Raw genomic sequence first — 24,361 nt, 5'->3', positions numbered from 1 at the left:
GAATCAGAAGATTCCGATGCTTCCAAATACAGACATACATAATCACTACGGGACAGGGGAAAACCCACTATGCCATGTCGGAAATCGCGTAAGAAGATCGGAGTCTCTGGTCAGCCCTACGGTTCATACCCAGTATCTATTTGGGATAAGTGGCAGGAGGAATGCTCAACCTCTGAGGATGAGGATAGCTGACAAGGTTCGGCGGTGAAGGACTCTCCCTTTGTACACAAATTATTCACGAAAGCTTCCCTTGATTTATCTCCTGCGGAACCACCTATGTTAGGTCCAAACGGCGACATCTGCTTGGATTCGATGGGGGAAACCTCTCTTCAACCCGCATTCCATTTGTCACCCTAAGTCACTCGAAAGATGGCTCCTGATCATTTGGCCCAGTAAGTACATTACTGGACTCATAGATCCCTAAACTGGGAAGTTCATACAAGATTCGGGCAGAATGCCCAGACCATCTCTTCCTGATAAGGTCGCAATGACCCCAGAGCGCGACATTGGTACCTACTCATACTTTGCAAGATCAGGACCTGACCCTCGCAGGGGTATTGATCGCAGCCTGAGACTTGCTCAAATCAAGTTATTCTACGTTCTCAAAACCCTGTTGAATTTCCCACTTCTAGCGGCTGAACCAGTACACAAAGCTGCCCTCTGGAACCATCTTAATCAAGCCTGAGCTTGCCCTCCTATAGGCCTACTAGACAATGCTATCAATATGCACTGAACGAAGATAGGTGCAATCCCTTCATATAGATGCCGAGATTGCAGACGCTGAATTAAGAACGTGGTCCCTTGGCCTAGGACCTAAGCTTTGGAGAAACATTACTAAAAAATTCACGAACACATGAACTTACACACCACACTCAATAGAGCCCACTCTTCAGTGTGACAAGCGTTTCATCAGACCCCATCTTGGTTTTTCCGGCAGGGCTGAATGACAGCGGAGTGATTACTACAGCCATTTTGAACTATTCCATTCCATCACTATCGACGGCGACTGCCAGGCGCTTGTAGACATTAAACTTCAGACCCTGGTCGACTAAAGAGCATGTCAGCTTCCCATCTGACTCCGGGGGTTTCTATGGATCCAGCCTTCTTATTCGTAAGAAGTCGGGTGGGTTTACACACTGTCTTTAACCTCCGGAATCAGTAGTTTTCTGTTCCATGTTCCAACGTTTGCTGTGTTTCCTGGGGAACGACTGGCCTGGCCATGTCAACCTATCTACTCTCTAATATAAGTGCGGGCGCTTGGTGATTCACCAACTGCTCATCTTCATTTACAATGGTTTCCATCACCTCATAGCCGGACTGCTTATTACTCTGCCACGAGGAAGCCCTGAACTGATCTCAACCTTACTTTACGATCCCCTTGTTCGTATACCTGGCCTTGGCAGTCTTCCAAGGAAAGTCGACCCGCACCCTGTCCCAGGTGGTGAAGTTCCGGGGTTCAGGTTAGACATGCCTTTAGGAGTGCTTCGTCAGCCACAGTCATAAATATTCCACAATTCGCATGGTGAGCCGGAGAATTCTATGGTGCGACCAGATTCCCCTCTGCACGCTAACCTGTGGAGTAGACCTATTTTCAGATGATACCACTCACCTCAGAGGTCAATGGGGAACGGGGAGACTTTTATTCTTTTCTGCCCCAGACTTGGTCGTGATTCCAAACACAAGTCTTGAGATTGGGGAACTGCTTGCGCGACCACATTGCCTGATAGCCCTTGGATGTTAGGAAGCTGACTTCCACATCATTGGTCCAAAACTGATCACAGGTTTTTCTTTCACAATCTCAAGTTTCACTGATAATTTTAGCAAACTGTTGCATCCTCCTGAGAATAGACACCATATTGGCATTGCATTACACCTTGGCAGAGCCCGGTCACATGTTACCAGGTAGAGTGAATCCTATGGGTGATTGACTTTTTCCCAGGATTGGAGGAACATCAATGACTGGCGTTTCTGTCACATCTCACTGAAGAAGGATCTATTCAGGACAAATCTATTGGCCTCCCAGGAACAAGCATTGTTTGCTTTGTTGTCTGAGCGTTAATACAGCAAATATGAAGCCTCCTGTCATGTTATAAAATTGTAGATTATGCTAGCTTTAGTGTACCTATAATCTTAATTTTATTAATGACAGGAGGCGAATATTTTCCTCCCAGTTTTTTCATCCCTACTCTTGTTTGATATCGGGTCAGAAGTTTTGGGTAATCTTGTATGTATACAACTCTGCTTGTTGTTTCTGCTACCCGTCGCTTTTCATGTTACCGTTTCTTACATAGAACAGTTGGGATCTCTGTACATTACAGCAATACTGTTTGTCGCTCTGGGTGACTGCATGTTTTTTCAGAGTACATTTCATTATCTAACCAGCCCTTTGGACTATGTTTTTCTCGTTTCAGTGTATAATCTGTCGTTTGCACCACGTTTGAAATTTCCTCTCGGCTGGATGACATCGTTGACTTCACTGCCCACAAGGACTTATACTGCATGGCTTTATTCTGTTTCTTATTCTGTTTTGTCGCAGCTTGAAAGAGGACGTTCTGTGTGGGGAGGGGAGCTTTATTGTATCTAACTTTTTTCTGATTGGTTGATTTTCTCTGTGTTAATGTGCTGCTGTGGAGTTCTTGTAAAGATAGACTTGAGCAAATATGAGGCCTCCTGTCATGTTATAAAATTAATTTGTATTATATATATATTCCCAATGCTCTTGCAACAGATTAATTAACCCCTGAAGGACCAAACTTCTGGAATAAAAGGGAATCATGACATGTCACACACGTCATGTGTCTTTAAGGGGCTAAATACACTGTAGTTAATTTAATTAATAGTTGTATGTAATGTAAATATTGTATACACATACATGTTGTAGTGTTTTAGTATGCTCTGTGTATTTCCAAATAAATATTTATTAGTGGATGAACCTCTCTTATTATTATTGCAGTGTCCCAATACTTCATCACAATCAGTGTCCATATAATATTATAAGCAGCCTACCAAACACATAACCTACCCCCGAATATGCAATACCATAAACAGAATACACACCACCCTCTTCCATCCCTGTCTCTCTTATCCTCTGGTGCCATTTTATGGGAACACTGGGGACAAGAATCCAGACAATAGCAACCTTTTGTTGTGTTAATTTATCTTCTCCTTGCTGTATACTGATCATGAATGTGAATGCTGTGGAGTTCTAGTAAAGAGAGACTTAAGCAGATATTCACCTCCTGTCATTAATAAAATTAAGATTATAGGTAAACTAAAGCTAGCATATTCTACCATTTTGATAAAAAAAACTAAATAAAAAAAAATACAGTGTCAAAACTAAATAATTAAAGTTATAGTGCTTTGATCTATATTATCTATAGATACATTGTAGATAATTTAGCACTAGCACTGTTTAATTTGTCTCCCATACTAAAATGAGTGTAGGAAACACACATATATATATATGGGGTACTGTAACATAGTGGTGGGGTTAACACGATATGGCCATATGGTGGAACTGACTCCCCATATTTGTTTGCTGAGATGGGTAATTTTACGTAACCTGCTGTGGTAGACCATGGCAATGCTTTGATCCACTCCAGAAACTGATGGAGATGATGACTGCAACTTGTTAGGATTCCCATAGTGGCCACCAGGCATTGGCCTGATGGCCAGTATAAAAGCATCAGAGACAGTTTATCTCTGATACCAGTGAGGTACCCTACCAGACCAATGGCTGTTTCCACCCTCACCTCACTGTTCCCTCACTACACTTCTGTAGAATGGTATAAATAAAAGTGTATATTGTGTAAATGACCTTGTTCTTTAGAGGTTTAATGTGATTGCTTTTATTTATTTATTTATTTAACATATTTTCACTTATAATATACTGAACTTATTTTTAGAGTGTAAAGTAACTTCATATGATAGAACTAGGCCAAAATCGGATTACACAAAGGGTATATGAAAAGCAACCAATATAACTAACTTGTGTTTTTCATCAAGGGCATATTTTATAGACTCAATGCACAGTACATGCTGATAATAGGTGCCTATATTTCTATTAAATTGTTCTTGTTGACAGTTCAATGGTAGTCACAGGGATTTGATTTTGCATTGTTGATAGTATTATAAATTACTTGGGAAGGTATAAAAAGTACACAGTAAAAATGTGCAAGGAACAGTCAAGGTGAAAAAAGCAACTGAAAAACAAATTTTTCTTGCTAAGCATGAAAGGGAAAAGGAAAAGAAAAATGTATAAAGTGCTGTAATTTTAGCAAAAGGCTTGTAAAGCAACACAAAAATGGAATACCACGAAAATGTGTTGCTCATATATAAAACATAAACAAAGGGGGAAAGGGAATAGTGTAACTGTGGAAAAACATCTAAACAGTGATTTTACTACCAAATGGCTACTGACGTAAATAGAGCCCAAAAATGTGTCTTTAAGCTGTAGGGCTGTTGATGTCTTTAAATGAATGGTATCACTGGATGATGGCCTCAGATATAAAGAACATAAACATCCAATAGTGCAGATAGTATTGTATAATAGAAATACGTGTGGAATGATAAAACCCACTCACATGGACCGGGGCCACTGTATATTGGATCTAGTATGAATATGGGATATCCTCCCATGCTCCCAAGTAGTAACCCACAGCAGACTGGAAGCAGCAAAATATATAAAAACTAAGGAAAACTTTATTATTTGCATAAAACTCCACTTGTCTATACATAAACTAAAAAGAAAATAAATGTCCTTAATACTCCTGCTGCCCTCTGTTACACGTTTCTCTGTAGCAGATCAGCTTGCACTTAGTATCACTTCCTCAGCCGATTGAACTTAGTATCACTATACTCTGTTGTCACATCTTTATATATGTAACTCTCTACCACAGCTCTAGGTAAAGGAGTAGAGTTGAGTGTCATAAAATATGTATCTCCTGTAGTAGCAGTGGATTGCTGCTAATAAAACTTTTAAAAAAGATTTATAAACCCAGTTCAGACATGTAAAATGTAAGGTAGGTACATGGCTGATAACAGCAGGATGATAACAGAAGGTATATTTATTAAATAAGAGCTAGATCTTAATTAACCCAGACATTTTTCAGATAATGCACTAACTAGGGCAAATGTCTGAATACATTTGAAGGGCTATTAAGGGATAATATTCAGGAATTCATTGGGAAGAACTTTGTTATTAGCAATAATCAGCATAGTTTTATGAAACATAGGTCATGTCAAACTAACCTAATTGCATTCTACAAAGAAGTAAGTAGAAGTATAGATCAGGGTGTTGCAGTGGATGTGATCTACTTGGATTTTGCCAAGGCATTTGATACGGTTCCTCACAATAGGTTAGTCTTCAAACTAAAAGAAATTGGTCTAGATGAATATTCTTGTTCTTGGGTAGAACATTGGCTTAAGGATAGAGTACGAGTTGTAATTAATGGTAAATTTTCAGGCTGGACAAAAGTTCTAAGTGGTGTCCCTCAGGGTTCTGTTTTGGGACCACTTCTATTTGACATATTTATAAATGATCTTGAAATAGGCATTGAAAGCCATGTATCAGTGTTTGCAGATGACACAAAACTTTGTAAGGTAATAAAATGTGAGCAGGATATTGCTTTGCTGCAGAGGGATTTGGATAGATTGGGGGACTGGGCACTAAAATGGCAGATGACATTTAACGTAGAGAAATGCAAAGTTATGCACTTCGGGGTTAAGAATGCACAAGCAACTTACACACTAAATGGCAGTGAATTAGGGATAACCACACACGAGAAGGATTTGGAAATTGTTATAGTCAAGAAATTAGGCAGCAATATGCAATGTCAATCTGCAGTTGCTAAAGCTGGTAAGGTTTTGTCATGTATAAATAGGGGCATAAATTCTCGGGCTGAAAATATAATTTTGCCTCTTTATAAATCGCTGATAAGACCACACCTTGAATATGCTGTGCAATTTTGGGCGCCTGTTCTAAAGAAAGATATTATGGCTCTAGCAAAAGTCCAGAGACGAGCTACCAAATTGATAAAAGGAATGGAGCATTTTAGTTATGAAGAAAGGATAAAGAAATTAAATCTGTTTAGTTTGGAAAAACGGCGCCTGAGAGGGGATATGATAACTTTATACAAATATATTCGGGGCCAGTACAAACCTTTATCTGGAAATCTATTCATAAACATGGCTATACATAGAACACGAGGTCACACATTTAGGCTGGAAGAAAGGAGATTTCATCTAAGGCAAAGAAAAGGTTTTTATACAGTAAGAGCAATAATGATATGGAATTCTCTGCCTGAAGAGGTGGTTTTGTCAGAGTCACTACAGATGTTTAAACTGCAATTGGATAAATACTTACAAAAACATAACACACAGGGATATAATTTCTAATTAGTGGGGTAATAGCTGCTTGATCCAAGGAGACATCTGACTGCTATTTTGGGGTCAAGAAGGAATTTTTTTCTAGTTTGTGGCAAAATTGGAAGCGCTTCAGACTCGTTTTTTTCCTTCTTTTGGATCAACAGCAACAACATATGTGAGGGAGACTGAACTTGATGGACGCAAGTCTCTGTTCAGCTATGTAACTATGTAACTATTTGGCATGAGCTTAGCCTACATTGAGGGCAGCCTATCGTATCCAGGATATTCTGGATCTTACCTTTAATATAGTGTGATCTTCACACCTTCATTTAACCCTTTAAGAACCGAGGTAATTCTAACAAAAAACAGCACCAGTACCTAGTATGTCCTCGTAGTCTTTCTTAATTACCTGAGCGCCGCCGTTCCCTCACCAGCGATCGGTGTTCCTCCCGGTCTGGGGGGACTGTCTTACAGTCCAGACAGCCCCCCTCGGCAAACTAGTCCCCTGCGGGCCATGTGATTGCTCTGAAAGAGCGATAACATGGCCACAATAGGCGTCCAGAGTGCTGCCTGCAGGGGGACTGCCTGAACTGACAGGCAGTCTCCCTGCATCTGTAAAATAAAAGAAATATGTTAGTAAATATAACAAAATGTGTGTATATATACACAATGGGAATCAGATTTATGTGAAGCTCTAGAGATGGGAGTGTGGTTGGATATTTGGGAAACAGCATCTAAAATATCAGTTTGCGTGCTCTCACAGGAGCAAATGTTTTTTGTTTAGCTCTCATGTTACTCCTGTTTTTATGTATAGAATCGGTAGAAACCCATCAGATCTTTTCTCGGGGGCACCTACCCACCTATGTGGTGGGAGTGTCCTAAAATTACTCACTTTTGGAAACTAGTAAAAGATCTTATAGAGGTTGTTCTTCAAAGATGAATTAAATTCTCGCCTTCTATTCTTAATATCTAGACCTGTAGAGGGGATGCCCAAGCATTCACAGAAACTACTACACTCCATAACACAAGCAGCCCGTAGAGTTATTGCAGCTGGATGGTTGAAAACTGATATTCCCACAATAAGTAAAGTCATTTTAAAAACTGAAGATAATTTACCCATAGATGAACTAACTTCAAAAAATCAGACATTCAACCCCATCCTTTATTAAAATGTGGGATCCATTGCGAGAGTTTATTACCAATAAAAATAGATAACAAAACCACACTGTATCATTCTGGGGAATTACACAAACAGGCGTGAATATTTTCTTTTTATTTTGTTCTATACTTTCTCTTTTCTCTCTTAGAGATTAAGTATATTTTAGTCTATACTTAAAAAAAATTAGAGGAAATCCATTTTTGCATCTTATAAATCAATTTATATGTACTGCATAATTAATGCATTTTGCTTACGCCTATAATATATAATACTTGTCTGTTTTTGACTTTCTCACATAAAGAATTTTAAAAAATGCACTTCTTCATAAAAGCCTATCATTTAAACTGTTAATAGCTCCCAACTGATTGCTCTCCTGCAACTGTAATTACTTCTCTAATACTATCCTTACCTTTTGTGTCATTTTACCCCACTCCCTCTAGCATGTAAACTCATTGAGCAGGGCCCTCAACCCCTCTGTTCCTGTGCATCCAACTTGTCTGGTTACAATTACAAGTTTGTTCGTCCACCCACTGTAAAGCGCTGCAGAATTTTCTGGCGCTATATAAATAATAATAATAATAATAATAATGTAATGGAGGTGTGTAGGAATATATCTGCATGTATAATGAATAGAACCAGTAGCGTAACTAATGAACCAAGGGACTTGGTGCAAGTTTCTTTTTGGGCCATCTACCATTCCAAACAGTTAACTTCTAATTCCCCCAAATTTCCCAACTTGCATCTGCCATACAACCAACTTTAAAGTCACAAGACTTTTGAAATTCGGTTTTCAATTCACCAAAATGTATTGCTTGGAGGCTAAACCCTTTTTAGAAAAAAACATGCTCTAACATTAGGGAGTTAAGAATGAAAAAAAAAAAAATAATAATAATAGAGACATCACAGCTAAAAGTGCAGCTTAAATACTGTTTAAAATACATTATTTTTTTTGGAAGCATTTGCTGTTTTTTTCTGGAAGTCCCTGCTAAAAATGTGCTTAGGAAGGGCTCTAAAGAACAAATATGAAGCAATATGAAATTACTTCCTCTGTCCTCATTATAAAATATAAATAATAAATGAAACTTTAATTTAACCTTCTGTTTTCAATGAAATGTGCAGTTATGGAGCTGGTTCTGCAAAAAAAATCACTTGCTAATGTGCAGTAAAATAAAATGTTATCTTAAACATTTGAAGCAAATATATGTATTGGAAAAAAACAGCATTCTAAAATTGACTGTTCTACATGTTAGAAAAAAAATAAATATATCACTCTCCTGGTAAAGGTTCTGGATGGGGACTTCAATTTATTCTTGGAATAAAAGTTGCAAAATAGTTTCTGTAATTTTTTTTTTTTTTTACAAATTTAAATGGTGCAAATTTGTTTAAGTTCTCACTGCGCAGTCTGCATATTATATGGCACTTTGGAAACAATTCCAAGCATGCATGCACTAGAATAAAACTTTGCAAGCTAGTGCATGAGAGTGCAGTAATGCATGAGGATTATAACGAGGTGACACCAAAGTGCAAATACATACATACACACATTCCTTAAATTCTGACAAATCCTTCTTACCATTACTTAGCATAAATAATTGAAATCACTAAATCAGTCATTAAAGGTATGTTTCACTTTTTCCAGAGAAAATGCAGTATTTACATAGTCTTTAGGGACACCTCCAAGTGGCCACTCCTTAGATGGCCATTGGAGGTGCTTCCTGGGTCAGTGATACCAAAAAAGCAGCACTGACGTTCAGTGTCCCCACACTCTGCATGGAGACGCTGGATTTTCCTCATAGAGATGGATTGATTCATTGCATCTCTATGAGGAGCTCCTGATTGGCGAAAACAGCATTTGGCCCCGCCTCCGTGCCAATGTTAGCCCATCCAATGCTTTCCCTATGGGGGCAAACCACCTAAATGGTGGGTTAAACACTATAGGGTCAGGAATACATGTTTGTGTTCCTGACCCTATAGTGTTCCTTTAAAAAAATGTATTTTTGGTTTTGTTAATTGAACTTTAATCAAACACAGAGGCAGTTGCAAGTTCAAACAAGCTATTAACAGAATATGGGATATAAGACATTCTAATTGTAATACACTGTGCAATAAGAGAAACAAAAAAATATGAGCTCTTTTTTTAGGAAGTGTGTAAGGAGGCTGTTTGAGTGACAGCCAGGGGAGTTGCTGCTGCAGCTGCATATACAAAGTTATTTATCTCCTGAATGGCAGATAATTAAACATTGAAACTGGATGGGGCATGGCTTGTACATCAAAACCACTTAATTAAACATGTGAGCACCAACAATTTAGAACATGTAACATTCAACATATTAAACCCACACACATTAAACATAATTGGATATGTAACTAAAATGTAATTTATATTATAATGTAATTTAGCTTTCTTGTTATTCCTTAGTATGTGCATATATTAACTAAATTAGTATATATCAGTGAGCTTGTAACTTTCACTGCTCTAAGTGCAGCCATTTCTTGGGCTCTTCTGTCAAAAGCACTGCTTACCAAATGGAAAGGGACTCTCCTTGTTTAGACCTAATGAACCATCACACCGGCTAAGACAGTGATGATCACACTCAATTTAATGCTGTGAGACAGCAGTTTTCTAAGTGAGACAGACCACAAGTAATGTCCCTCCCCCCATGAAAGCTGGTACAATGGAAGTGCGATGCAAAATTGGTGGTTGGAAGGAGATTATCGTCTGTTGCTGCTTGCGACTTTAAATGTTTGTTTTGTGATATGACTTAAGGTTTATAAATACCCTGGATAAATACTCTGGGGCAGGGGGACAATAGCTAGAGTGGGAGTGGAAATATGTAATTTGAAGAGAAGTCAAATATTTCTATTAAAAATGAAAAAAGGGGAAACAATTCTGTGGGTATGGACAAAAAAAAAATACTATTATTTGGTATCAAGAGTGCACATTCTCGATCCATGGATAAATCTGACTGCCATTGTGGTGTCAAGTTTGAATTTTTGTCCTAGTTTGTTGCAAAATTGGAAGTGCTTCAAACTGTTTTCTTTGCCTTATTTTGGATCAACAGCAAAAAACAAATGTGAGGAAGGCTGAACTTGATGGACACATGTCTATTTTCAGCCTATGCAACTGTGTAACATTGAACATATGCCTGAATAGCATGGGCATCAAAGTGGAGGACTTCCATTTGTGGTAGAACTGCAAATCCCATGCAAGTTTATACATTTATTTAAAATGAAAATGAGTGTATTGGTGAATAGTTGTGCAATGCAGCAGCTTTATGGTACATGGTTATCATTGACTGTGAATTTTGATTAGTCAAGATGTGTAGCACTAGTAAAGAAGAATCTTTAGACCACAGTATGTTACAAAATCTCATTTGAAGTATAACATCACAATCCGATACATTTGCCACTAGGAGGCACATGGTATTGAGAATGATATAAAACTGTGAGACGTTCCTATTGATTTTTTATATCTAAAGATCTGTTGCTTTATGCTCTGTAAGGTTAATGGATCAATTGATAAATTATAAATATTGACATTTCTGAGCAAAATAATATTTTATGTATTGCATTTTTCATATATCTATAAATATTAAACAAATATAAACAATTAAGTTCACAATAGCCTTTTCATCAAATATAAGCCAAGAAAAAAAAATGGCTTTCACTGAACAAAGATTAAATCAAAAACAATATTCAAACATGGATCATGTACTCAAACTATAATAACATAGATATCATGTTGTATGTAGGACTTACTAACAGAAATAATGAATATAATGTACTTCATTCTCTACTCTACAGGGTCATATTGTGCCTTTAAAACCATGATGCTTGGTGTGACATAGTCTTAAATTAGAGGGACAAAGGTTTAAAAATAATATCAGGAAGTATTACTTTACTGAGAGGGTAGTGGATGCATGGAATAGCCTTCCAGCTGAAGTGGTAGAGGTTAACACAGTAAAGGAGTTTAAGCATGCGTGGGATAGGCATAAGGCTATCCTAACTATAAGATAAGGCCAGGGACTAATGAAAGTATTTAGAAAACTGGGCAGACTAGATGGGCCGAATGGTTCTTATCTGCCGTCACATTCTATGTTTCTATGTTTCTATGTTTCTATGTGACTGATATTGCACAGTGTAAAGTCACTAATCTTAGAGCAACACTCCAAGCACTATAACCACCACAGCCCGCTGTAGTTGTTATAGTACCAGTACTTCCTATAGAAGTTCACTATCTAAGCCAAGCACCGTGATCCAGAGTTTATATCATTATACAGATTAAAGAACATCGCACACATAAAAATACAGATTTACATTTTATAAGGCTACTTAAAATCACCTATCTCAGTAAAAAAATATAGGGATCACGTTTCATTATATGGCCATATTGTGTTAAATCCACCACTACTTTACAGTACTCCAATTCCGGTGGGTCCTACACTAATTTCAAAGTTTGAGACTAATCAAATAGTGCTAGTGCTATATAAGCAAGAGTGTATTTTAATAATCTGTTGTAAGAGCGTTGTGAATATATATATATATATATATATATATATATATATAATGCAAAATCAATGTGCTAAAAAATGCAATTCTATGGTGTTTAGAAGAAAGAAAAAAAATCACTTTAGACATAACAAGGCAATCCCTAAGTCCTGGATTTGTTGGGGGTACTTGAAAACTGGGTTGGGAACCCCTGATTTAAAGGATTGGCGCTGCTGTAGTGACCAAAATGTATACATATTTTGACCCTCTGTGAAAATGGTGTCTATTTTCCATCATACCTGTGCCTTATCTGCACTCATGTAGCTATTACCCCAGTATCAAAATTCAACTTTGAATTCTATGTGTCATTTAAAAATTCTGTTAGTCCAATAAAAAAAAATATTAAAATATGCTAATTGTATCTGTTATTTTTACATCTGTATCACTGGACTAAAATGGCTGCAATCTCTACTAAATATTTATATATGTAGATTGGATTAGCTGTAGTAGTCCAGTAATAGTCCAGTCTATTGCATGATTCTCCATTTAATCATATAAGTTAATTACAGTTTGACATCAGAATCCAATTGATAAAGCTTTCTGACTTTCAGGTAGTATTTTATGAGTGCTTTCAACACAAACACAATTCAAAAAGTCATAAACTTGTTTCTGCTGGTTATCCTGCTGAAGGTGAAATTCATCAACTTCAAATTGGACTTAAGTGAGAAAATGTAGCAAATAGGAAAAATGTATGCAATATAGCAGGAGGTGGTGGATAAAAGGGGGAAACAAAATTAAAGTTCAAACTAGACTCAACTTGAGCCATCATTGTAAAAAAAAAAAGTATGCCCATATGAGACATTTTGGGTATAGTGCATGGGTGTATAGTTTTTATTATACATTTCAATGATATTTAAATGTTACAAGGCATATTTGTATTTTTCTGTGTTTTCATTCATCAACAAGGAATTGTTAGCACAAGTTGGGTGACGTAATGATTTTCACAATTCATTGACTTGGTAAATTGTTAGAAAAGTCAGTTTTGGTGTTCAAATGTTTAAGTTTCCGATAACTCCCTCAATGGATTGTGTTGTAGTGAATGTACATTTACCTGTGACATACTATGATGTATTTTAGTGGTGTACTGTTTTTTTTACTGTGGGTGTCCTGTCTTATTGTTCGATAGCTTATTTGTTGTGTGTCCACGCCTGCAAAAATGTTTAGTAATGTAGTGATTCAAGGGAGATCTAGTTTTTCTTCAGAAAATATGTAGAATATAATGATAGTAATAAGCCTCTTCCCTTTCATTTTAATTTAGGCATCCGATAATGCATAACTCAAATATTTCTGTATGGTTTGCTCCTCTTAATTCTTGGCACATTTGCCTATTTGGGTATATTTAGCAACCTAAGCAATACGTATTTTAGAATATTTATATACTTTAGCCATTTTCCGGCTTTACAAAGACATTATATACATGCAGTAGCCAATATTTTGGGTGCATCCTTCTAATACAGAGTAGGAAACACATTTAAGAGTCACAAAATTATCAAGCACAGTGCAAACATATATACAAACCATACCAGCTTTATGAAAAGATTAACATGAATTACATACCCACTGATAAAATAACTTCTGAAAAGCCATTAAACCATACAATATAGAATTTTGTAAATATAAAATGACAAAAAGAACAAATAAACAACAAGGTCAAACTACAAAATGCCTAGGATGTAAAAAAAAAAAAAAACACATGTATATCCACTATGAGGAAAGAGCTTATGGACCTCGGACAGAAAGACAGAAACAAAAATACAGGTGCACTCTTCACTGTAGTCCTTCAGTTAATGGAAGGCTCCGCCGTTTTATCTTGGCACTACTAACTCAGCAGACCGCTTCCAGCTTTCATGCAGAAGAGCAACGGGCAATGTCCTCAAGTGTAAGTGTGCAATTCTGACTGATTTAGTCTCAAAGACTCCTTCAGGGAGATAACAATGTCATGGTCATTGACTAAAGTGAGAATTGTTGGGAAATTCAAGTGGATTTCCAATTTAAGGTCAAGATAGCCAATCTGGAAACATTTTCCAAGTCAACTATGCTTCCAGTTCAGTTATTTGGCCCTAAATTTGAAGTTCACTTTAAATTCTCAACAATCCCCACTTTAATAAATAACCCTGCTTATTTCTCTGACCCATCCATTGGTTCAGGCAAAACACAAACCTTACCAGTAATGCACCAACACTGGGTGGAATTCAACTCTCCTATCTGATAGAATTATAATGTCAAAATCAAGATCTTTTAACCCTGTTAAAAGCACACTATATTCTATTTTACCTTGAATAGACTTGGAATTGAAGCTTCGCTTTGATAGAATGCTTACCACCTCAAACATGGTGGCCATTTGCTTCCATGTCAGATCGAATTTGTTTTTTTCATTGTCATAATGAATGCTCTACAGGAACAGGGGTTTTTGAGAAACTAAAATGACTATCTCAAATGATCATTTCAATCAACAAGTTCAGAATTTAAACTGCTACTTTTTAACAATGATAAAATAACAAGATAAAATAACATAAATTCTCCCTGTAATGATTAATTGATGTTCACTAGTAGGATGGATAAGATTATGATCTCTGCTTAGCAGTAACCTTATAGAATTATACCTGGAGATGACAGAAGGCTTGCTGTGTGAATTGAATTAATTGTAAGCCTCTGCCTAAGACCAGAAACTTACCAGTAGCTTTTAAATCAGATAATAATAAGAAACCTGGTGTCAAATAGCAGTATGTAGAAAGTGTATTTGTTTGTTTGTTTACATGACTGTTTAATATAGTACATCTTTAACCCCTTAAGGACACATGACATGTGTGACATGTCATGATTCCCTTTTATTCCAGAAGTTTGGTCCTTAAGGGGTTAACAATCTAATACGAAATTATAGGTAGGGTTTCCAACAGAGACATATATTATTTCAATAAGGATACTGATACAATAGGAGTGAAGAACCCTTCATTTGAGCTTTAATCTAATATTTATATTTATGTTTCATACAAAGTGCTATTGCAAGTTGCATTTCTGTTTCAATATAACAACATCTACTTTAACAGGCAAACAGAAACCTTAGATCGTGGGACACAATCTTCCTTTACTTTTGAAGGAGGACCATGTCCCATGTGGTATACTTACTGCAATTTACTAATTAAGAGACAAGTAATTTCGAGGTAGCTAAACACTCTGACTATACCACAAACATTCTCATTATACTACTTGGTAGGGAACGTATTAGTAACCATATACTTCTATTAATGTTTCCAAGCAGGAGCCCATATTAACTACATGTGTTATTAGAAGACTACATTCATATCTCACTGTCTACAGAATAAAGTGCTCACAGTTGCAGTCATCCTACTGGTGAACTTTTTTTATTCATATGGTCCATACTTTTCTGCAGGGGCTTTCATTTACTTGACAAATGTTAATTTTCTTTCCTTCTATGGTTCTATAGAAAACCAGCTACCTTTCAGTGTGTGGTTTGATTTAAAGATTTGATTTGGGTGGTTTGATAACAACCATCCAGCTAAATTAGGAACAATGATTGTTGATGGCTGTATTAGAAAACAATTCAAAGCAGTTGTGTCCCTTTTTTGGTTTTATATTTTTAGCTCAAATAAAATTGACATTACTGAACATATTTGTAGACCTCTGGAGACAGAAAAAAATAAAATAAAGGAACATACAATATTACATTAAACATACATACATATGTATGCTGTTTGTATTTTGTAGAAGCGGTTTAGGGGATACCACCTAAGATGTTTTGAGCTTAACTATTATTTGTTTCCTCCATATTGTGCACTTATGTGTTAATATTGTATTTAAGTTTATGTTAGATCTTTTTTGTTGTTTATGTTGTTCTTTTTTCTCTATAGGGTCAGTGCAGAAGGTAAAATAATTTACCAAGTACATTTCTTGAGTCTTTCTTGGTGTTTCCTTGCGGATGTACATTCAGTCTATGCCAATGCAAGGGGTGATAACACTGCATGTGGCAAAGTACCTATACATTTATTTTTAAATGAATGGGAATCAAAATAGTTACGGGTTACTTATTGTAAACTCAAGTGACCAAGCAGTTCCTGGTCCACTATCTTAGCCTTAGTCTAATCCTGATGATTCCCATTACTATCCGCTCGACTATCATCTGCATAGGGCAGAGGGGGATTCAGTAGAAACTCATCTCCCCATAACATTAGTGGGGGTAATGGAAAGCCCATTTGCTTTACCTACTGTTTAATCTCTACAGTTGGAGTTGGGATAACAGATTTTTAGGTTCCCATCAGTTCAAAATGCTTTGCCTTCTTTATTTATTTGCTGCTTAAACATAGAAAAGCACAAAGATTAATAAAAAGAGTTTTATTATCATGAGTTTTTCTTTTTCTTTTTTCTTAATACAGCTTTGGCCTAGCAATAGCGGAGAATTCCATGATTAACCATATTTTCTGATTTATCCACCCACACTTAAACCTACACTATGTATCACTATTTATCAACCTACACTTAAAATAACAATAATGAGGTTGCGGCAAGGAGTCTGTTTATGAAAATATTTTGACTATATATCATTCTTCAGTTTACTAAACAAATTGATGCAAATTATTTCAAAGGTTCCCTGAATATAAAATAATATATGAGCGTCCCCCCCAAAAAATTAAACAAATAGCAGATATAATATTTTTATAAATATGTTTTTCTTTATATTTGCTCCTTATGACTTTATTATTGGTTAACATATCTATTCTCATATTTATGTGTATGTGTGGCACTGGATAATCTTTTATTGAAACATGTTTTTTTTTTTTTTTTTTTTTTTAAACCAGAGTTAAATAAATTAAATCATTGTTCCAAATGAGCATTGCAGCTGGCGGCTTTTCATTTAACCAAAGTGATGATCATAACAAAGAAAGACATTTGAACAGATGGATGTAACTTTCTGGGAAAGTTTCCTGCCATAATAACAAAGAATATATGTTCTATTATAAGTACTTTGTACTGACAGAGATGCCTATGGCCCAAGTTTCCCAAACACACAGTGTTTACACACTTCTATATTTTATATTTAACCAACTAAAATTACAAAATTACAAAAGGGATACATAAAATGTGCTCTAATACAAAATATGTGCAGAATACAATGTGAGCAGCAAAAACACTCCAAAAATAAATGTTTTTTGCGAGTCACAAATCCATAAAAATACACAAAAAAGGAGGTGCACTTATGAATTAATACTTATCAAAATCTGCATTCAGATAAAAAAAATGGCATACCTGTAAAAAAACAAACAAACAATAATAGTGAAATATGTGTATAAAAAAAGGCAAAATGGTAATAAATGTATATCACAAATCTCCAGTATGAAACGCCTGTGAAGGGGGCTGTGTTTATACAAATTACTTACAAAGGGCCACTATTGTACACAGTACAATCAATATATCGAGCACTGACCCTCCAGTTTCATGTATGCCATTTTTCCCAAGAACTGGACACATGTTTTTAATTCACAAGCACACCTCCTTTTTATGCATTTCTATTTATCGACAACTAATTTGTTGCATTATTATTATTATCTATTATAAGCTTCTGATGCCGCCATCAAAACCTTCACCAATTCAGTCTCCCATAACTTTAGGAGTATTAAATCTAATTTTTCTTTTACAAAAGTTCTTATTTCAGCCTCAAAGATAGGGGAGCTCTCCAACAAGTCCATTGTTACCCACCCAGTTGACAAAGGGATTGTTATTATGGATTATTCTGAAAATTGCACTGATATATTATCAAAGTTGGAAGTTACCTCTATGTACGAAAAACTGGACTGCAATCTTATCGCATCATTTCTGAAAACCATTGAGCCACTGCTCAGTGTTTAATGTGAATATCGCATGTTTCGACCCTTGAAAGGGTCTTTGTCAAGCTTGTCTTAATAAATACAATTGAAGATACCTGCAGTGCCTGGATCCTCTTTTTTTTTTTACCACCGACATAATAATTACATTAACCACTGTCTATAGATAAAATAATAATAGATTATTTCATTGATTCATGTAAAGTGTATTTTTGTTTCCCTTCCAGATGTAAAACTGCATGGGGATATTTACAAACATAATATAACGGGAGATAGAATGTCAGTGAATTCACAAACTGAGGACATTGAGATTTCTTAAGTGCTTTGGTTGAGGAGACAAACTCTATTTAATCAGTGCAGGAAGTAAGGTGTGCAGTAAATACGGTCACAGACATTAATTTCCTGCCTCATGAAATCTAACAGTAAAGATAACATTAACAGGAAATTTGATGTTTGTAATATATTAATGTAACACATAACAGAAAATACTTGAAAGAAAAAAGAATTATAGTATTTTATTTGCAGGATTTTCAATATTATAGCACCTACACAGAAGCATATGTATGGATATTTTTTTTTAACTAATGTTCTAAATATAGCTGATAAGATATACAAAGTATAGATATCTTGTGGCATTCTAATTAGATCTGTGACATTTTCGGTTACTAAAGGGTATATATAGTAGCTCAATAATTTATGAGAAGGATGGAAACCATGATATAAGAAGTTAAAGAGTTATGCATATTTGATCCTCCTTACATTAACTATTTAAGAAAACATGATAGTTACCGTGGCAATCATTTTAATTAAATTTAAATACAATATTCAAAAGTGTAATTTTACACATTACTTTAAACTCTAATTACTAATCATTGATGTTCATGTGATGATAATGTATTACTTTATTTAGTGCAGCTATTTCTATATATTTTATGGTGGAGCCAATATCAATAAAAATCCCGATATAGGCAAAGATTTCACAGCATCCGCGAGACTATATTATACAATAAACATCACAAGTGTTGGCCTTCAATGAAAGCCAGTAAAAACAAGCTAGAAGAGTGAAAAGCTAATCATTTTTTTTCTGAAGCACTATATAAAGGAAGTGCGTGGCAGTTCCAGCTGTCAAGTCACACTCTCTACACATTGTTCTCTTAAATAACGGTAAAAAAGTGACTATAGTTTCTTGGCATCATGTTGTTATGTTAGAAATTTCTCTACAGGTTTCCAGTTCTGATGATGAATTTTAGACTAAACAATAAATTCTCTGTGAACTATATAGATCTTTGTGTTTTCTTAGGAAAAAAGATAAAGAGTTTGCACGATACCAAGAAGCCACTTTTAGTTTGCAAGCTCTGGGTATATGTAATACAGCAGCTCTAAATCTAAGCAAAGACAACTTTCTATTCTGTTGAGATATCATGCTCCAAATACGTTTACATTTTCTTTCAACATGGAATTTTAGGCATATTCGATCATCTGTGGTATTACTGAAGGCAGCATAGCGCGCAATAATTGGAATTTATAAAAAAAAAATAGCATAATTTTGATTATCTGAAACTTTAGGTATCATTTTTAAAAGAAAAATGTCCTAGTTGCCATTACTTTAAATCAAGCGTGTCAAACTCGCGGGCCACGGGCCGCATGCAGCCCACAAGGGCCATCTTTGCGGCCCAGCGAGCTGCGAGTACATGCTGGTGTTATAGCAGAGTAGGCAAATGCTTTTCCCACATTGCAAGTGCCTACTCTGCTAACACTTACCTGGCTGGGGAGGAGGGCCAGCGAGGGAGCTTAGTGTTCCTGCTCCTCACTGCTCCCTCGCTCGTGTGGACTGAAGTGAAGCCGGGCTCCGGAATATGATGTCATATTCCTGCACCCGGCATCACTAAACCGCACGAGGGATCAGTGAGGAGCAGGAAGGACCCCAGGGAAAGGCCTCACATTGGCTCCATAAGGTAAGGAGCAATAAAAAAAAGCATGTGTGTGCAAGAATGTGTAAATGTGTGAGTGTGTGTCTGTCAGTGAGTGTGTGTGTCTGTCTGTCTGTCAGCAAGTATGTGTGTGTGTGTCTGTATGTGTGTGTCTGTCTGTCAGTGTGTGTCTGTCTGTCAGTGAGTATGTGTGTGTCTGCCTGTCTGTATGTGTGTGTGTCTGTCTGTCAGTGAGTGTGTGTGTCTGTCAGTGAGTATGTGTGTGTGTCTGTCAATGTGTGTCTGTCAATGTGTGTCTGTCAGTGAATATGTGTGTGTGTGTGTCTGTCAGTGAGTATATGTGTGTGTGTCTGTCAGTGTGTATGTATGCATGTGTCTGTTTGTGAGTATGTGTGTGCCTGTCTGTGAGTATGTGTGTGTCTGTCTGTGAGTATGTGTGTGTGTCTGTCAGTGTGTGTGTCTGTCTGTGAGTATGTGTGTGTCTCTGTCAGTGAGTATGTGTGTGTGTGTGTGTGTCTGTGTGCGTGTGTGTGTCTGTATGTGTGTGTGTCTGTCTGTCAGTGTGTGTCTGTGTGTGTGTCTATCAGTGTGTGTGTCTGTCAGTGTGTCTGTATTTGTGTGTGTCTGTCTGTGAGTATGTGTGTATGTCTGTCAGTGAGTATGTGTGTCAGTGTGTCTGTATGTGTGTGTTTGTCAGTGAATATGTGTATATTTTTGGCACAGGGTGGTAGAGGGGGTTCTGTGGTTTAGTAGAGGGGGATGCTGTTTTTTTTTTACTGTACAAAATAAACCTACGTTTCTATGAAAATTTACGGTATTTTTTTTTGCGGCCCACATAAACTTAAATCTTGCAGAAAACTGCAGAAAACTGCAGAAAACTGAGCTGGATGTGTCCTGGACTTTGTATACCCGAGAAGGCTATGGTTACCATAAGATCTGTGACACAATCCTACCTGTATGAGAGGTGGTTTGTTACAGTATGTATATCTAGATAGATAGAAGCAAAATCCAAAAAGGTTACGGTGGGGAAAAATTGTGATTGAAAACCCCTTCCACCTGAAGTCTGTGGATAATTAATACAATGTTAAACATAACTGTAGCGATGTTACAACCGCAAAGGATTCTGGGTGATTCTTTGTTAAACTAATTTGCATATGCCCACCCAGAATCCTTTGCAGTTGTAACATCGCTGCAGTTATGAGACTTCTGTAGGAAAAGCAAGTCTTATGGCTTGACTGGTGTGCAGATTTCTGTTTAACATTGTATAAATTATCTATAGATAGATAGATAGATAGATATAGATAGATAGATAGATAGATAGATAGATAGATAGATGGCTGCATATATACATAATTATACAGTCATGGGAAATATAAAGTACACCCTCTTTGAATTATGTGGTTTTATATATCAGGACATAATAATCATCATCTGTTCCTTAGCAGGTCTCAAAATTAGATAAATACAACATCACATAAACAGCAACACATGACATTTTACACTGTGCCATGATTTATTGAACAATGGAATGCTGAATTTCAATGGAATGTAGGTTGGCAGAATTTTAGAATTAAGGTTCCAATTCGGAGAACAAAATTGGACATGAAAATAGACTACTTAGTGGGTTGCAAAATGTATACATAATATAATATATATATATATTTGACAGTACACTGAGCTGTAAAAAAGAATCTCTATGTTGAAAATATAATATGTAAATATAGATATTTTTTGACAGCTTCTCCTTTTTCATCTTTTGTTCCCTTTTCACTGGATCTATGAATAAAAGCAACATTTAGTGACTCTCCCTTAGCCATCAATCATGTTTTTTTTCCTATCAATCATCTCTTTTTTGGCACCAAGGGCAGAATTCAGAATCAATTCCCTGAACTGAACATTTTTGGCATTGCTTGACTGCATTTTGGTCTGCAATTCGAGAATTCAACCAATCATCCATTCAGTTTGGCCAGAAAAAAAATCTCCAATTCTAGTTTACAGTTACAATCAAACTTTGCATGTTATATAAATTAAAAAAAAGAAAAGTGTTTTACAGATAAAATTTGACAAAATTGTTTTGTCTACTTGTGTGGCATAACATCTGTGTCACAAATGGCAAGGTGCATGGATCCTTTAACGTCTGATGTACAGGGCATGTTTATCATAGTATAGGTGTAGAGTGTACATGATGTACACTACCTATACTATGGCTATCAGTTAAGGGATTTAAAATATTTTTATTTTTTTATCAGTGACTAGAAGAACATTTATTTATTAGGTTCCTGTAAATATATTTAAACATTCTAATAAAAATGCAGTAAGTTGTTTTTGCTTTGTTAAATACACTATATTTCATTTCAGCACAGAACATATATAATATATATATACAATATATCTAACATATATATAATTCCATTTCAAACTGGCTGCAATTTTTTTTTTCAATTTATATTTTAAACTTTAAGAAATAAATTAAATAGAGCAAGACCATACTAATGTGTAGTAAGTCTTTGGCTGTGGCATGCTATGCTATCTATACTTTTAATGGTATCAATAACAATTTTTATGGTCACTTAATTACAGACACAATTTCCTGATAAAATGGTAACAGAAACTGTTGGATAGTTTCATTGTGTTCTATTGTGGATGAAGGAAACAGGTTTAAGTCTTAGCTGGGCAGTTTGCCAACCAAAAAGAGAAAAAAAAAGTAATCACAAACCAGCTCATTAAAGTCTCATACAACATTTAAAGCAGACAAGTAAATGGTAACTTGCTCAAAGCTGTGGGGTATCAAACACCAAGCATGATAAAATCATCAAATGAATGCATAACGTCAAGTTTAATTATTGTTCCTGATTACATCTATTTGAAAATTCGCAAAACACTTTGCATGTTGAGTAGCTATTCATCATGCTATTTCTTACCCAACAATTATACTAGCAGACACAATTTATCCTTATCCTTCTAACACTTTACAATTGTTTCTAACTTAGCCTTATTGTTCTCAGGGTAAATTTGAATCAAATCCTTTGTTTTATGTACTATAATTGTTCAGGCCTTCTTTTATGTTTTATGTTTTTCCCCTTCAATATTCTCATGCAACATGTTTTTGATGCAGATGTTGAGTGCATTTTTATTAATTTTCTTTAACAGATGTCACCAGTTTTCCTTGCCACTTAATGTCAACAAAAATCAGAATCTGGACTCATTTTTGGATGGAATTTGACAGAATTTACAAAAAGTGAACTCTGCTTCATGATAAAGTGGTAAGTAAAAGATTGGTTAAGTGAATGCAGGATGTGTTGTGTCTGTGTGAACTCTATGAAGAAAAGCTAGAAAAAAACTGCATTCATTTTCATGAGGAAAAAGGCATATCAGAGGGGATATGATAGCATTTCACCAATATATACATGGTTAGGGCCAGTGCAAAGATATGTTTGAATATCTTATCCTCTTAATGTATCGTATTGCCTTTGTGCGTGTAGCGTTACTTACCTTATTCAGGGGCCGGCCGCGGTCCTCTCTTCGAGCCGCACGCGGTCCTGCTGCTGCACGAGCCGCGTGCGGCTCATCTGACGGCTGCAACAGGAAGGTGGGCAGTGACCGCGAGAAGCGGTCACGTGTCCCGCCTGAATCTAAGAGCGCGCCGCGGGTCTCGGGCGCGCTCTTAAAGAAACAGTGGGAGCCTAAATTGGCAAAAGGCTCCCATTGGCCCCTGTCATGCCACACTCCCCATACACTTACCTTTTGGGGGTGTGGATATGACAGGAGCCAATCACATTAATTTAGAAGGTACTTATACTCACCTTTTTCCCTTAGTCCTTGCCCTATCGTGGTTTCTGTTGCAGTTCCCTTTAGCGCTTGTTGTGTTCAGTTGCGTTCCTTCGTATTGACCTTGGCTTTGTTTCTGACTATGTTATCTCTTTATCCTTATCTGTTCTGTTTGCCGGCTTGCTGTTTACTGTGTACCAGACCCCGGCTAGTCCTAGTTTACGCTGTCTCTTTGTGCCCTTGACCTCGGATTGTTCCTGACTCGGTCTCCTCTCATATATGTCGAGTCCGGCCCTTCTAAGGTCCAGTAGTCGTATCTCTCCTCTGTGTTGTCTTTTGTTGAGTTGAATCCTGCAAGTTGGGGTATATTTTCATTACAGTGTGTCCTTTACTTCCCCCAGCCCTTTTGTGTGACTCTTTCTCTCCAAAGCACCTTTATGTGTTTCTTCCTTCCACCCAACCCCTTTATGTGTCTCTTTTTCTCCAGACCCTTCTTTTGTCTCTCCCCCAGCCCTTTCAGGTGTTTATCTCTCCTTCCTCAGCCCCTCTGTGCTTTCCCCCTGTCCCTATGTGTATATCTTTCCTCTTCAGCACATGTTGTGTGTCTCTTTCTCTGATTCTCAAGCACCTCTGTGTGTCTCTTCTCCCCAGCCTGTGTGACCTTAGTATAGGGCATTACCAGCCATTATATTGTAAAGTGCTACGGAATCTGTTGGCGCTATATAAATGGCAATAATAATAATAATAATAAT

At 36.5% G+C, this 24,361-nt stretch overlaps 1 protein-coding gene across 1 annotated transcript in view; it reads left to right on the top strand.

Moving 5' to 3' along the window:
• Positions 1 to 24,361, top strand: part of SNTG1 (syntrophin gamma 1) — an 807,514-nt gene that overhangs the window by 432,259 nt on the left and 350,894 nt on the right. Inside the window, exon 4 of the mRNA XM_063450437.1 lies at positions 22,992 to 23,104. The gene's annotated coding sequence lies outside the window, so the exon portion shown is untranslated. The remainder of the gene's footprint in view (positions 1 to 22,991; positions 23,105 to 24,361) is intronic.

This window comes from Pelobates fuscus, chromosome 4 (assembly GCF_036172605.1).
Source record: "Pelobates fuscus isolate aPelFus1 chromosome 4, aPelFus1.pri, whole genome shotgun sequence".
Classification (NCBI taxonomy): domain Eukaryota; kingdom Metazoa; phylum Chordata; class Amphibia; order Anura; family Pelobatidae; genus Pelobates; species Pelobates fuscus.
The sequence above is the reverse complement of the archived record's forward strand: the minus strand, read 5'-3'. Positions and strand labels throughout refer to the sequence as shown.